The sequence below is a fragment of the Amphiura filiformis genome, chromosome 13 (assembly GCF_039555335.1).
Source record: "Amphiura filiformis chromosome 13, Afil_fr2py, whole genome shotgun sequence".
Classification (NCBI taxonomy): Eukaryota; Metazoa; Echinodermata; class Ophiuroidea; order Amphilepidida; family Amphiuridae; genus Amphiura; species Amphiura filiformis.
The window spans coordinates 63,804,947-63,820,024 of NC_092640.1; the positions used below are offsets into that span (position 1 = coordinate 63,804,947).

General features: G+C 37.9%; 1 long non-coding RNA gene across 1 annotated transcript; it reads right to left on the bottom strand.

Annotated features, from left to right (window-relative positions):
• Positions 1–6,814: 6,814 nt before the first annotated feature.
• LOC140167362 (uncharacterized) lies at positions 6,815–10,376 on the bottom strand. The gene is made up of 3 exons (XR_011861050.1): positions 10,270–10,376; positions 8,085–8,207; positions 6,815–7,180 (listed from the first exon to the last, which is right to left on the bottom strand). It is a non-coding gene; the product is annotated as an uncharacterized lncRNA (long non-coding RNA).
• Between the last annotated feature and the right edge of the window lie 4,702 nt (positions 10,377–15,078).

Consider the following 15,078-nt stretch of genomic DNA (forward strand, 5'->3'; position numbering starts at 1 on the left):
CAAAATATCATTTAACAATTATTGATAACGTCCTTGTGTAATATGAAATCAAATCAAATGCATAATTGTCCATCAAAAATACAACAAAGTATCATAAAAAGAGACTAGAAGGCTATATATTTGTACACAAATACGGCTATACCCGCATGTTATCGGTGTACCCAAACTTACAGTCCTTATTTGCAGAGGACATAAAATAAAGAAATTGCATGTGTAAAAAGTGAAAGTCCAAGTCCCAAGCTTTAATTGAATGTAGGTTGCACTGTCGTAGCACTTAAAATAAAGAAATTGTAAAAAGTCCCCTCCCAGGGTGTCGTCTCTCTTACTCTCCATAGGTTGCTGTTGTCAGTCTCTCTTACAGTGAGGCTATGCAATATGATTCAGGGGAAACTATTCCAGAGGGAGTATGTAAATTGAATGGAACAGCCATTTCAGAGGGAGTATGTAAATTAAATGGAACAGCCATTTCAGAGGGAGTATGTAAATTAAATGGAACAGCCTTTTTGGGGCATTTCAGAGGAGTATGTAAATTAAATGGAACAGCCTTTTGGGGGCATTTCAGAGGGAGTATGTAAATTAAATGGAACAGCCAATGGGTATGTAATTTAACTGGAACAGCCTTAACGCTTCACGCTGGTATTTCCAATTATGATACAATCTGTCTGTTTAGTCCTACGTGTGTGGGGTGGATGGGTGTGTGGGTGTTAGTAACAATAATATTCTTAGGCTATCTGTGTACAAATTCTGAGCCCGGAAGCTGCTTTCTTTGATGAGAAACGGCCCGCCCTTTGTTTTAACATTTGGGGCCCTGGGGCCCATAATATTTGACTTATGAGACCTATGTACCTAATTATGTTGATGTATAATTTTCTAGTGCTATCAGTAGACTCAAGCTGGCCACTGTAGCTGCTTTATTTACTGAGTAACGGCCGGCCCTATGTTTTAGCGTTTGGGGCCCTGGGGCCCATATTATGTGACATATGGGGATTATAAATATCTATGACAATATAATACTAAAGACCTATCTGTGTACCAAATCTGAACCATGTAGCTACTTTATTTGCTGAGAAACGGCCGGCCCTTTGTTTTAACATTTGTGGCCCTGGGGCCCAATATATATGACTTATGGGGCTCATGTACATATGTTAAAGTATGATTCCCAAGTGCTATCAGTAGACTCAAGCTGGGCATTGTAGCTGCTTTATTTACTGAGTAACGGCCGGCCCTATGTTTTAGCGTTTGGAGCCATGGGGCCAATATTATGTGATATATGGTGCTCATATGTACATATAACAATGTACTTCTCAGGTGCAATCTGTGTACACACTCTGAGCCATAAAGCTGCTTTATATGATGAGAAACTGCCGGCCCTTTGTTTTAACATTTGGGGCCCTGGGGCCCAATATAAATGACTTATGGGGCTCATGTACATATGTTGAAGTATGATTCTCAAGTGATATCAGGGGACTCGAGCTGGGCATTGTAGCTGCATTATTTACTGAGTAACGGCCGGCCCTATGTTTTAGCGTTTGGGGCCCTGGGGCCCATATTATGTGACACATGGGGTTATATATACATATGACAATATAATACTAAAGACCTATCTGTGTACCAAATCTGAACCCTGTAGCTACTTTATTTGCTGAGAAACGGCCGGCCCTTTGTTTTAACTTTTAGGCCCCTGGGGCCCCCAGCCTTGTACATCTGGGACCAAAACGGGCAAAAGGCACATCTACAACTTAGGGCCCGTACATATGCCACATATGAGCCCTAGTGCTCTTGTACTTTTAGAGCTAGCCTTGTCAATCTGTTGCAGCATATTTTAACATTTGGGGCCCCTGGGGCCCAAATTATATAACATATGGGGCTCTTGTATATTTGTGAATATAGAGTACCCCTAGGGCTATCATTGTACCAACTCAGGGCCCTGAGGCGGCTTTAATTGATGAGAAACGGCGTGACTTGTATTTTTACATTTGGGGCCCTGGGGCCCGTGACCTTTGACCTCTGGGGCCAAGATGGGCAAAAGGCACTTCTACGGGGTAGGGCCCATAAGTGTACCACATATGGGCCCCAGGGCCTTTGTAGTTTTAGCGCTAGCCTTGACAGAATGATGTGTTTGATGGAGAAGGAGAAGGAGATGGAGAAGGAGAAGGAGATGAAACCCAAGGATGGCAATATACCCGTCCATGCTTCGCATGCGGGTATAAAAACGACACAAATAGCAGGATGTGTAAGTGGTTTACACTCCTTTATACATAAAGTTACCAGACATGTACAGAACAAAATACCTGCAAACCCTCCCCTCCTGCTTATGATCAGATTTACAGAACCGCATCTTTTCCATTTATATTGAAAATAAAAACATGATGAAGATTATCTCCTGAATACAACCCCTTAATAAATCAGTTTATCTTGTGTGAACGAGGACGCTATTTTCAGTTGATGTTGTTGAAAGAAATAACAAAGCGAACATTCGTATTGGAGCCTTGAAAGGCGCACTGATAGCTCTCCCAGAGGCACAGCGATATTTCCCTACCCAAAAAATAGCGCCATCTCTTGATATACGGATATGTTTGACGGCGATATTTTGAGGCGTTACCGAAACATCCCGAGTAACTGAACTATGCAAAACTATCTGTACCACTTTCAAAACAAAACCATTCACGTAGAAGATCATTTTACAACTCTCATATTCCCAAGAATACATACTGTATTGTAGAAAATAAATGGGTTGATATTTGAATAGATTCAAGCAATTTCCGAAGGGCTATTTTGATAAAATTTTCATCAAAGGCCAATATGATTATGACATTTTGTATTCCAATTTTACAATATTTTTCGAGTTTTGTTGAGACTTTTGGAAGTTTTCTAGGGTGTATGCAAGTACAATGCACACATACGTGCATATGGCATCTTCCGCCTTTTAGCGGATTTTTCCGCCTTCAACCATCAATTTGGTCATATCTTCGGATTTTATCGCACCTGCCTTTTACTACATATTACACGCCTCGGCATGCGTTCGGATGTATTACAGTACATAGACTTACTTGAACAAGTACAGGTTAATAGAAGCGAGTTTCAGTTTGTAGTTAAGTACCGAATAATAGCATGGAATGTAAATATACCTCATGGTATCAGTTTAACTCTAAAGTTCCTAGGGCGATTTTTATAAACTCATCACAAAAATACTCTGTTAGCAATATGAACAAAAGAGTAAATCCGAGTATTCATGAAACCAGCATGGTAGCCCTCATGATAAATGCCTGGTATTGTCTCTTGAACATGCTCTGGCCGTGCTTGGTACAACCTTGAAATAAAGTACAATGCAGTCTTGGGTTCGAGTCCAGTAGAGAAATAATAATTTGGTACGTGGTCAATAGATGAAATATCGCTGTGAGAGGCTTACAACACAGTAAACGGAGTTGTTTACGCCAGGTTGTAGTGACAAGCGACCCCTGCAACAATATGGTTAATCACATCACATTTACATGTGCATATCATTAACATAATTACTATACGTCACACAGTTATTATGCTTACGACAGTCGGTTTCGTCATCACCAGCTGGACATTGTACACGACCATCACAGACTTGATAAAGTCTAACGCATGATCTGACGGCCTCTCCTGGTTCATCATCACATGTGTAGGATCCAGGACAAGAAATAGATTCTATAAGGATTAGCAAAATACAATTCAGGTTAGCATACCTGAAATATAACCAAATTGCCAATTGCCAGATTCGGAAATGTGAAAAATCTGGTAATATATTTCCTGATCTGCAAATGGCTTCTTGTGCATATCTGTTGAATTCGACAACCTTAGGCAATTTCTTTTGATGGACACTTTTTATTTTTGAGATATTTGTTTAACAATATATATAAGAGGGAAAATCTGTTCTGACCAGCAGGGAACCAAAGGTTGGATCCAAAAGAATACAACAGTGTCACACTAGCAATGGATAAAACAGGGAAAATATGACACAGAATAACACAGAACGTACAAACAAAGTTAAAAACCCGACGTTTCGAAAAGACTACAACTTTTCTTTTTCAAGGAATAAAATTAGAGACCTGCTCTCAATATATATTTTTATAGGAGCCCTCTACTAAAATTTCGGACAACAGATATATTTCTTACACTAGGACTTCACCGGGTGACAGACTGTCATTAAATCTCATTTTCAAGAACATACTAAATCTTACCGCATTCCATTTCATCAGCTAAATTAAGGCAGTCATCAAATCCATTGCAAAGTGCTTCTATAGCTACACAGAATCCATCACCGCAGTCAAAGTTACTTACGCTACAAACATCTAGACAAGAAAGATAATGTGTAACAAAGGTCACATTTCTGACATTTTTAGCAATGTTTAGTAAAAATGCACATAGCCAAAAGTGCACTGACCTTTCTGCCCATAGCTCCGTAACTAATGGTCCTAAATAGCCAAACTAAACATTATGACCAGGCCAAACCCAAATTTGTTCAGTAACCTTCAGGTATGACAAAAACCCTTTCAAATCGTTGTTCCAAAGTTTTGGTCACGGAACATTAGCATTCTTCTCTTACTATATATATATGAAGAGCTTTGTTTCAAAACCCCTTACATCCACTTTTGGCCGAAATTGAGTTATTGGCATAATATTATAGTGTGGGTAAAAATACACATTTTGGTGGTGGTTTGACCTTCATACTACATTCCCTTCCGGAGATGTCGCATATTTCCCGTTTGGGAAATCTTAGGGAATTTCCGGAAATCTGAACTTAGAATGAATATAGATTTGTTTTGTTTTAATTTTTTGATGTATAATGGTAGCTTGGAATGTTCTTTACCTATTAAAACCAAAAGGAATTGTTTTTGGGTCACTATGTTTGAAAAAATCATTTTAATTAACAAAAGGCGTAGCTTCGGAAATACCCAAAAAATGCCATTTTCCCGAATTTAATTAAAAATTCATAATTAAAAAAGTAAATGAGATATTTCAATTTTTCTTTTTGATTTTCAAAGCATTAGTCAAGTTACATAATGTAGTGCAAACAAATGGGCTCAAATTTGATTGCAAATGTGGTTTCTAGAAAAGGGGTTAATTTATTTTGTTGCAAAACCCCTTACATCCACAAAAGGTGCGATATAAAGGAAATAATAAAATAAATAGGAAGGCTTGAAAATTGTACCAAACCTATTCTTTTAGTTTCTATTCATCAACACTTTATCCAAACCCAAATTGAATCAAATCGAACAAGTAATACTTGCACAATTAAAAAAAGCTGTTTTTCTCAAAAAGTCAAAAGTGGATGTAAGGGGTTTTGCAACAAAGCTCTTCATATGTTACAGATTTAAAGTATTTAAACATCAAACCTGATTGATACCAGCCTATAGATCACGTGATATAAAACAAACCTTGTACATCAATTCCATGTGTTATCTCAATGCTAAAACCAGTACCATGTCCAGAGGGATCTGTTTTGAAGGTAACCCACATACTGGACAACCTTGATGCTAAGTTCCTTGTCATAATATCTCCGGTGAGTCTGGCAATTGTTGTCTTTTCAATAGCGGAGTTTGTTCCCTCACCAATTTTTAGGAAATCAAAACCTTCTTCTAGATAAAAATTTGAGTTAATTTCCATAAGGATTCTGTCGTTGATAGGTCCGTAAATATTCCAGACGCAAATTAGATCATTCGGATATCTGACAGGATAGTTCCGTGACATCAAAGTGAAGAAGTCCAACCCATATCCAAGGTTTATATTCCTGGATTGACATATTCCTAAAATAAAATATTTAAGGATAAAATACAATTAACAAGAAAGAGCACAAGAAGATTGCCTCTTGAAAAGACACGACGATATCCACATTCGATTAGCTACGACAAATTATACTTTGATAACAGTCAATATGTCGAAAATAGTAGATACGCCGTAATTAGAGACAGCTTTTTAACAAAAACGGCATGCCTTAAGGAATTTTTATAAGCTTTAACCCTAACGAACTAGTTCTTTTGGGCGAGAAGGAAGGAATAAAGAGAGAAAACAAAGAAAGAAGTTGTTTCCTCTGGGTGGGATTCGAACCTGGGACCCCTCGCATGCCAAGCACTAGGTCGGCGACACATAGCTACGGATCTTTTGCTGGCTTGGCCAACATATATCGCTTAAGGTGATTGCGTCATCACATCACGTGGGATGAACGCACGCGCAGTGCCTATATCAAGTAGTATTTTGCAGTACCCGGGCGTGTTTTTGGAACTAACTACACATAGTGGCGTATATTTGTTTTTGTGTCACACAATTGGTCTACCCATTCAGATTGATTTAATAAACTGCATATCTGACATCTTGATGTCTCTTCCCATTATGATACACTTACCACAGTTATCTTCGTCAGATTCATCAGGACATAAAGGATTTTGATCACAAGTTTGTTTTGAAAGGAGACAAACATAGGCATACTTTGAATCTTCGCATTGAAATTGTCCACTTTCACACCAATCTGTACCTGAAAAATATAACGCGAATTCAATCTCCTTAGTAGATAATTGGTACATTTCAAATAAGTAGATCCATGATAATGTAATTTTTGTCATCTATATATATATATAATGAAAACTGAAAAAATGGATCTTGAAGTGTATCTCAGTGACCTTTTTATTGACACACGTTTCGAAATGTGCCTTATGAACACTCACTGTCCTGATTTATGCACAGTGGAAGCTAAAAAAAGCCTATTTATTATCTGGCTCATACGACACAATCCAGGGGACACAATAAATATTTTAACATCGTCATTCAATTTGTATCATACCTTCTTCATTTACCCATGAAACAGCCATGAACAACCGAGTCCTTTCACCAATATAAAGGGTAGATGGTACGAAATAAAGTTGTGTATAGTTATACTTCGAAGTAATCGAAGTTGGAACGTTTGTCCCTGTCAAGCCGAATTTTTCATGATACAATCGTATTGGTGCTTTGTCATAGGACAAAGTAGTCCACAGATCTACGTAGATGTAGTCATAGGAGTAGAACAGTTCGTAGTCCAGGAATTCGATACGTACGAGTCCTCCTGGTGCTGCGCTAAAAATCCAAGAGCATTGTTCACGTGATACCGCTGGATAACTCGTTGAAGATAGATTATAGGTTATATTTCGAGATACTAGATATGATCTTTCCTTGCAAACTATAATGAAAGTAGATAAATGCGTATACGTTAACATGTAGAAATGACATGAATCAGAAACTGGGGAAACTAATGAGGAATGATCTTTCCTTGCAAACTATAATGAAATTAGATAAAATGCGTATACTTTAACATGTAGAAATGACATGAATCAGAAACTGGGGAAACTAATCAGGAATGATCTTTCCTTGCAAACTATAATGAAATTAGATAAATGCGTATACGTTAACATTAAAAATCGGGGGTAGAAATTACACGAATGGGAAGCGAATGGGAAACTGGGGGAACTAATGAGGAAATAGAGAGAGAGGGTAGAGGGGAGAGACGGAGGGGGAGAATGAGGAGAGATTTGAGGGGACAGATTAGTAGAGAGGGGGAAGAGAGAGAGAGACTATATAATGAGTCTCGAGAGGAGTAGATGGGAGAGTGGTAGAGGTTATATTAAATGCAAAAGAAGTCCCAGATGCAATAGGACGAAAGCGGGGTTGTCGTCCTCGTTGTTCTGGACTGAAGTCCAGGAGGCTTTATATGCATTTTGTTTCCTGTCCAAAATCGGTCTCGAATATATTTCTGGGGTTCTCCATAAATGCCAAAAATTTAAAGCACCTATTCCGTAACCCACATAGCATTTGAACAAATCGAGGGTTGACAAACAGAAGGCCTTAACTCAAAAAGTGCCTTTTTGAGAAAAATGAGTAAAATAATATTTTTCATGGAGATGTGACCAAGTATTATTGTGCCTATAGATGCAATAGGAAGTTGAATTGAGTTAAGGCTTATGATTTTAAGAATCTGTGGGTATTACAGATACCAAAATCTCAAAATGGCCAAAGTGAGTTAAGGCCTTCTGTTTGTCAACCCTCGAAATGATCTTTTGTAAAATATAGCCATCTGTGACACTTACCATAACGACAATTGTCCTCGTCAGTACCATCTAAACACTGGTGGGATTTATCGCATAACACAGACATATCTTCAAAACATCCATAACCTGACGAGCACATAAATTCCCCGGCCATACATCCAACTGTATAATGAAGATGATGCAAATAAATATTAAACTAGACATAGCTGTGGTCTAAGACCATGAACACTATCTAGACTGCTGCCCTCAGTCGTCAACCGTCTGGATTGACGACTGAGAAAACTACGTGGAAAAAAAGTGACGGATTTTGCAACAGGATTCCTGTGGCATAGAGCGTGCGCAGTTGTGTCCAAATTGACCTTTTGACCGAGTTTGTTGTTTTTAGAAGTTCAGAGCGCGATCTTGTCACAGCGGCGCGGTACAGCGACGCGGTACACGGGCGCCGCTAGTCAGTCGCGCTACGGCGCATAACCAAGGTCGCATTGAATAGTTTTCAGAAGTCCGTCATGATTTGGGCTGTAAGATAATCAGTCGTCACTACGAAGCATGACAGTACATGCGAAGTGTAGACGGCTGATTGGAATTAGTCTAAACACTATCATCTTTGACTCCATTATTACCTTTGACCCCAAAATCTCTGAACACCCTATAGACATTGGCTAATGTCAATGCGCGTGCGCACATGACATCACTCTGCTATATTATTTGTGGTAGAAAAAACACTTTGAAGTTATTTCGTCTCGGACCAAAAATGACCCATTAATGACCTTTAATCCCAAACAAAAAAACACCCAAATATACACTAAATAACATCAATTCAAGTGGTAACATACCGTCACTCTGCTATGATTTCCCTGGCTAATATAAATGTGGACAGCATTCGATTTTTAAAGCAAAAAAAATTAATACTCTGGGATTCCTGAATGCGGTAACATACTTTCATTGTGCTATGTTTTTCTTGGTTGATAAATCTGTTTTAATTCATAAACATTGTGTAATTGCAATGCATGTTCTACTGTGCTACGTAATTTGTAGGAGTAATTTCGGTTTATACTGGAAGTGACCCCTCAATAACATTTGACCCCAAATAAAAAATACCATATATTGGGTAACCACAGTCATGTGTTAGAGGCCGGTCGAGTGCAGATCCGTCGGAACACGCTTTTCAATACGGAATAAATGCTAACCTCATCGTGACATAATCCAAGCAGCAAAGTTCATTTCCCATTGAAAAATCATTATCCGACGGATCTGCAGTAGACCATTCATACCGTCACTCTCCAATGTTTTCTTTTATCTTGGTTTACACCAGAAGTAACCTCTTAATGAAATTTGACCCCAAATCTGTGTATTATTTACAAATGCATGTTTGCAAGTGACGTCACTGTCCTACGTAATTTGTGGGAGAAATAGCATTTTGAGTTGAAACCTCCTTTTTGAGCCCTGTGACCCCTATGTGACCTTTGACCCCACGAGTCTCGCGTGGCATGTATGGTTATGGTCAGTGAAGGTTGCAATCAAGTTAAATCGGTGTAAGCCTGTGAGAGCTAGAGCAAATGTAACAGTCGACAGAGGAAAAAAGAAGAAAGAAGACGATCTTGTATGATGCGCTATATTAAGCTTCGCTTGTATGTATATCCCCAAGCAAAACATGCATTTCACATGTTGTAACATTTCACATGTTGTAATATAGCGAAAGTGCATCGAATTTACCAACCCAGACTCCCTACTAAATGGTCATACTAATCATTCTACAACTGGTCTTGAAATGATCATATTAATCATTTTAGTACAACGATAGTGCCACCTGTTGTTATATATCAATGAATTCAAGCATCCCGGGGTTGTGGTGTAGGGGGAGGCTGGGAAAAGAAGGCAAACTACAAAAATTAATAGCCACCAGGGTTCCGCCGTGGGGCTACAAAGAAACAATAGCCATCAAGGTTGGTCCGCAGGCCTACAAAACACCAATAGCGATCAAGCATAAACTTTACAAAAAATAAACATTAAACTGAAAATCATTTTAAGACCAGTTGTAGAATGATTCATATGATCATTTTATTAAGAACAATATGTTGAATTTAAACGTATTTAAATATGTGATGTGTAGTTATTCTTTTTATAGTTGCCTCTTGTGTTTAACTCAACTTTGGCTTACTATATAGTAGCTAAACATTGATTTGTTATGTATCTATAAAGTATAGAAGTTTGTAATAAAGCTCACCATACGTTTCTCGTAATGTCACTTCTATTACATATCCCCACCATCTAGTTAAAGCGTCAGAGACAAAAGTGGTCCAAGCTTCGGATGAGTTGAGAGTCAAAACACGAGGCGCTTTTATACCAGACAAATGAAATACCCGCGAATCCTCGTTATCAACGTCACTTCCGTAACCAATGGTGAAAAAGTCATAATTAGGTTCAAGATGAAATTTGATAAATTTAAACACCATGAATCCGTCAGTGGGCGCCTTGATATAAAACTTGCAGTTCTGCAAATTTTGATAATTGTATGGATATGGTGGTCTTGAATTATGATGGAACACCTCGTTTAGATGAAGTTCAATGTCAGGATGACCACAAAAATCTGGAAAGGAAGCGGTGATAATTCAAAGTTATCCGCTGTGGCAAAAATACAAGTCATCTGAAGACGAGTAGTACCCTAACCACTACCCGCTTCATCAGTGTGAACATGTTCTAAATTTCGCATACACGTTCAGATCGAGGCATCACCAATTTATATTTAAGTGTTTTTAAAATCTAAAAACGGGAAGTATAATAGTACCTACCGCAATCTGCTTCATCTGATTTATCGGAGCATTGCGGAACAGAGGAGCAGTGAAGACTCTCATCAACACAATCATAACCAGAATGGCACTGAAAGTCAGACTCGTGACATGTCAATGCTTGAAGTAGAAACATAATTGAGAAGGTCATATACCGCAAGATAAAGATGATACAGATACAGATATGTTATATTTCAGACAAAAATAAAATTAAAATAAGTACAATCCACTATTGTCTTTCAATAGTGTTTCTTCGTGGCATTATCAAATTCATCTATGGGCGATTTAGAATTCCTTCGTTTCGTTTACCATTTTTTTTAAATTCTGCATTAATATAATTATTTTTAATGCTCTTAGAAAAGTAAAATCTAAAAGGTTCTTGACTGGCCTTGGGTGTAGAATTTTAAATGGTCTATAATTGTGTTAAGTTCTGGAAATGATAGAAAGAATCGTTATAGACTTAAAAATAGTACTGGAAGGCCGGAGAAAACACGTATAGGTTCTGTCAATTTTCAAGTACCCCTTTCTCTTTACTTGGGTCATACATACAGGACACTTTAAAGGACACGCTCAAATCAACACTAAGCCAAAAAAGAAACTTAAAATTTTTCACAAGGTCATATCTTAAAATCTTGTTCATCAAAATGAACCAAAATTACACACAGGATTACTTCAATACTGTACTCTAAACACATGTCAGCAACCAAGCAGTTGCCCAACTGACAAAACAGCAAAATGCACTGACATGGAACAGCTTCCTGGATCTCATTCACAGTCCAATAATTGGCACCCAGCACAAGAAATCTAGAGAAATTGAGGGCGGGCTTTTGGGAAAATGTTACAATATGGCTTGAAGTGAAAGTAATACAAAGTGATATGAACGTTTGGAGAATTTGGTTAGCTGCAAATTTTCTCAAAATTATGTAAAAATAAATCGAAATGATCAAGAAATCCTCAATGTAATTTGGTGCGATTCGAGCAGTTACGGCGTCATTTACTGTTTGAAATGGGTTTTAGTCATACATAATGGTCTTAAAAATTAAAAACAGAATGCGGTCCAAGGCGGGTTCTTATCGAATGACAACGCGGGTTCTTATCGAATGACAACACACCCTCACCGTGGCTCACTTCAGATGTGCGGAACATGGCAGGATATGCCATTTCACATCTTCAAATATTGCACAAAATTGTTGTGTGTTCCTTAATTTCACCGTCATTCCGTTTTAGTTCTTTTTTAAATTAATTGTGGGATTAATTAGTGGGATGAATATTTTGACTAACCTTGTGAGTCTGAGCGTTCTATCTGGATGAAAAACCCAGTACCTTCATACCAGATATCTGTAATAAATGTCATCCATATTAGGCGTTCTCTTACAACGATAACAGTTGGTTGCACAACCCAATTGTATGAGCCAATTTTTGATGAAGAATTGTATGCATTATTTCCTGCTCCAATTGTCACGCTATCTAGGTTTCCGTTTGGAATATCAAGCCGTAGAAATTTGATGATGTATAAACCCGTATCATCATTTGATGAAATGTACCAAAGACAATCGAGTTTCTTGGCGTATTTTTGGGGATAGTTTGGAGATGTAATGTAAGTTGTTTCATTTTGGTTCATATAAAGCCATTGGGTACCACACGTTTCTGTTGAAACAAAGATTGTTAGTTTTTAATTAAAAAAATTGTGTTGATGAAGGCGTTGTTCCGCTTTCATACTGTTGGTTACCCCTCGCCTTATACTGTACTATTTAGCACCATTGTATAGATATGGATCTCCTCTATCAAGTGGTACCAAAATAAGTACAAGTTTTCCTTACGTAAGCTCGCTCTGACGTCATAAATTGAGCGCGCCCTCGCAAAAAATGAATAACAGACTGGCTTTCTATAAACCATGGAAGTACAAGTGTACTTGTACTTCCTCAAGCCTCAACTCAGACTTGTGTGAGACATGACAGCATATCAGACATATCTGGCTAACTGCAATTTGCTATATTGAGATATGGCTAAGTAGATTTGTGTTATATCTGCAATATGAAGTTTGATTTGGTTAAAGTTTTATGATTGGAGGAAGAACCTGCTAGTGCGAGTGATTATTTTGGCACCAAAATATCAAAATGGCCAAAAAGGTGAGTTAAGGTTCTTCGTATTCAGAACGCAATTCGATATGTCCAAATGTTCATATCCCAGCCCCTAAGTGATTTAAAACGCATACAAAATACGTTCAAATATAAAATATGTCAAATATTTTTTCCCCTGTAAAAAAATCATCCTGAAAACAGATGAGGACAATTTTGTTAGATTATAAAAACAGTGATTTAAATTCGTATTATTACCTTCTGGTTTCTTACATACAATGCCAACATTCAAATCACAAACGATGTCTTCCCATTCGCAACCTAACTCTGCGTTAATTACAACGCAATGCTCGTCATTTCTATTACTTGGTTCACCGTCATGCCAGTTTAAAAAGTCAACCTACAAAAGATCAAAGTACATAGTAATTAATGCTGTAGCAAATAATCACACGCGTCCAATCATCTCACTGCTAATTCCACCAACAGATGGCGCTATTTATTTTTTGTTTTCGGGGTTCCCCGAGATAGAAGGTGTGTATTTTGTTGCGTCTGTGCCACCCCCTGCTATTCCCCCGGGGCTGGCCCCCCCCAAAGCCCCAAAAAAAAAAAAAAAAATACGCGGATGGTTCTCTACATCACGTTTCCAAAATGGTGCAAAAATTGGTTGTCATTTTATTATATACATTTTATAATACCGCCCGGTTTTGTAGGGTTGTCGAAGCCTTACTCCACCCCATAGTGCAAAATATTTATTAAACGCCTTTATTAAAGGGTAGTGATTAAAAAAAACACGCAATCAAAAAATCAAAAAAGAAAACGCGACAATTTTTACCCATAAAACTACAGAACAACATAAAAAAATGTATTTTAAGTAATATTTATGTATCAACAATGTCTTTTGAGAACGAAAAGTGTAAAAACAGCACTAAAAACCAAAATTCGCTGTGGGGTCGCGAATGCCACACAGCAACACAGCCGAGGGTCTGTGTGAAAGGTTACACTACCGCTTGTGGCAGAAAGGATTCGCAAGCAGCTATCATGGCGGCTTCCATGAATCGCAGAAACGAAGGATTAAAAGTGCTTTTTCTTTGTTAGGAATATTCCGAAATTCATATAGACCGTCTGGTATGTTTAATTTAGGGGTATATAACTATATTAGCCATTGATTAGTTTATGGTACAGATTTCCTTTAACTATTCTTGATACTCGAAACTTGCAACCAATCGACTACACTATAGCTACAGAAAAAAGAAAATAATTCAACTTACTTGAGTACCATCCAGCCATACATAGACGCCTGCATTTAATTCGAATAAGCCAATCGTGTATCTCATTTCGTCAGTCCTATGTCGATTTTCCAAAAAAGCTTAAATGAATAAGTTTATAAACTCATGATAAAATTATGTGATGGATTTTAGGTTCGTATATACAAGACGAGAACAATATCAACAATATATTTAAAGTATGCAACTCTGTACTTAAAAGTCTCTCCAAGCGGGTGTCGACTGCAGACGACAAGTTTCAATTTTGTATCAATATTTGGAATGAAAAATGTATCGAAATGAGTACAAACAAGCCAAGTATAGAGGTAGTCATTGTGACGTCAACGCCGCCATCTTGTGGGTACGGAGTGCCTTGTTGCTAAGATCACCGCGTTGACGCTTGACTGAAGTGGTGCGTCACGCACTGCAACTTCCGCGTAATCGGGGGCGTAATGTCTAACGCATGACATGTAGAACGGAAGTACCCTCAAGATGGCGGATCCCACGGAAAAGGCTGACGGCCTCTATTGGTTCAGTGGTTCTTAAGATACTCTTGGTTATTTTGAGAAAATATTTCAAAGCTTGGAGTTTGATGCTGAAGTCTATGGGCGAGCACGCAGAGCATTAAGAAATGTGATATTGCCTTCAATGTCATGTTCTTTATAATACTATTTGAAGAGCTTGGTTCCAAAAGGCGCTAAATCCAAAGGCTGCTTTGTGTAAATTTCATTTGAAGACATTTCTACGAGAAGCCTTGTCAATATAATGTATTGGATCACTAGAATAGTCATAACATTTTTTTGTTTTATAATTGAAGACCTGAGCGCAAGAAGACCGTAAGTCCACTTGGCCCCTCAACATGTATACACTAAAGTTTCTTAGGGTTTTATAATGTTTAATACATGTT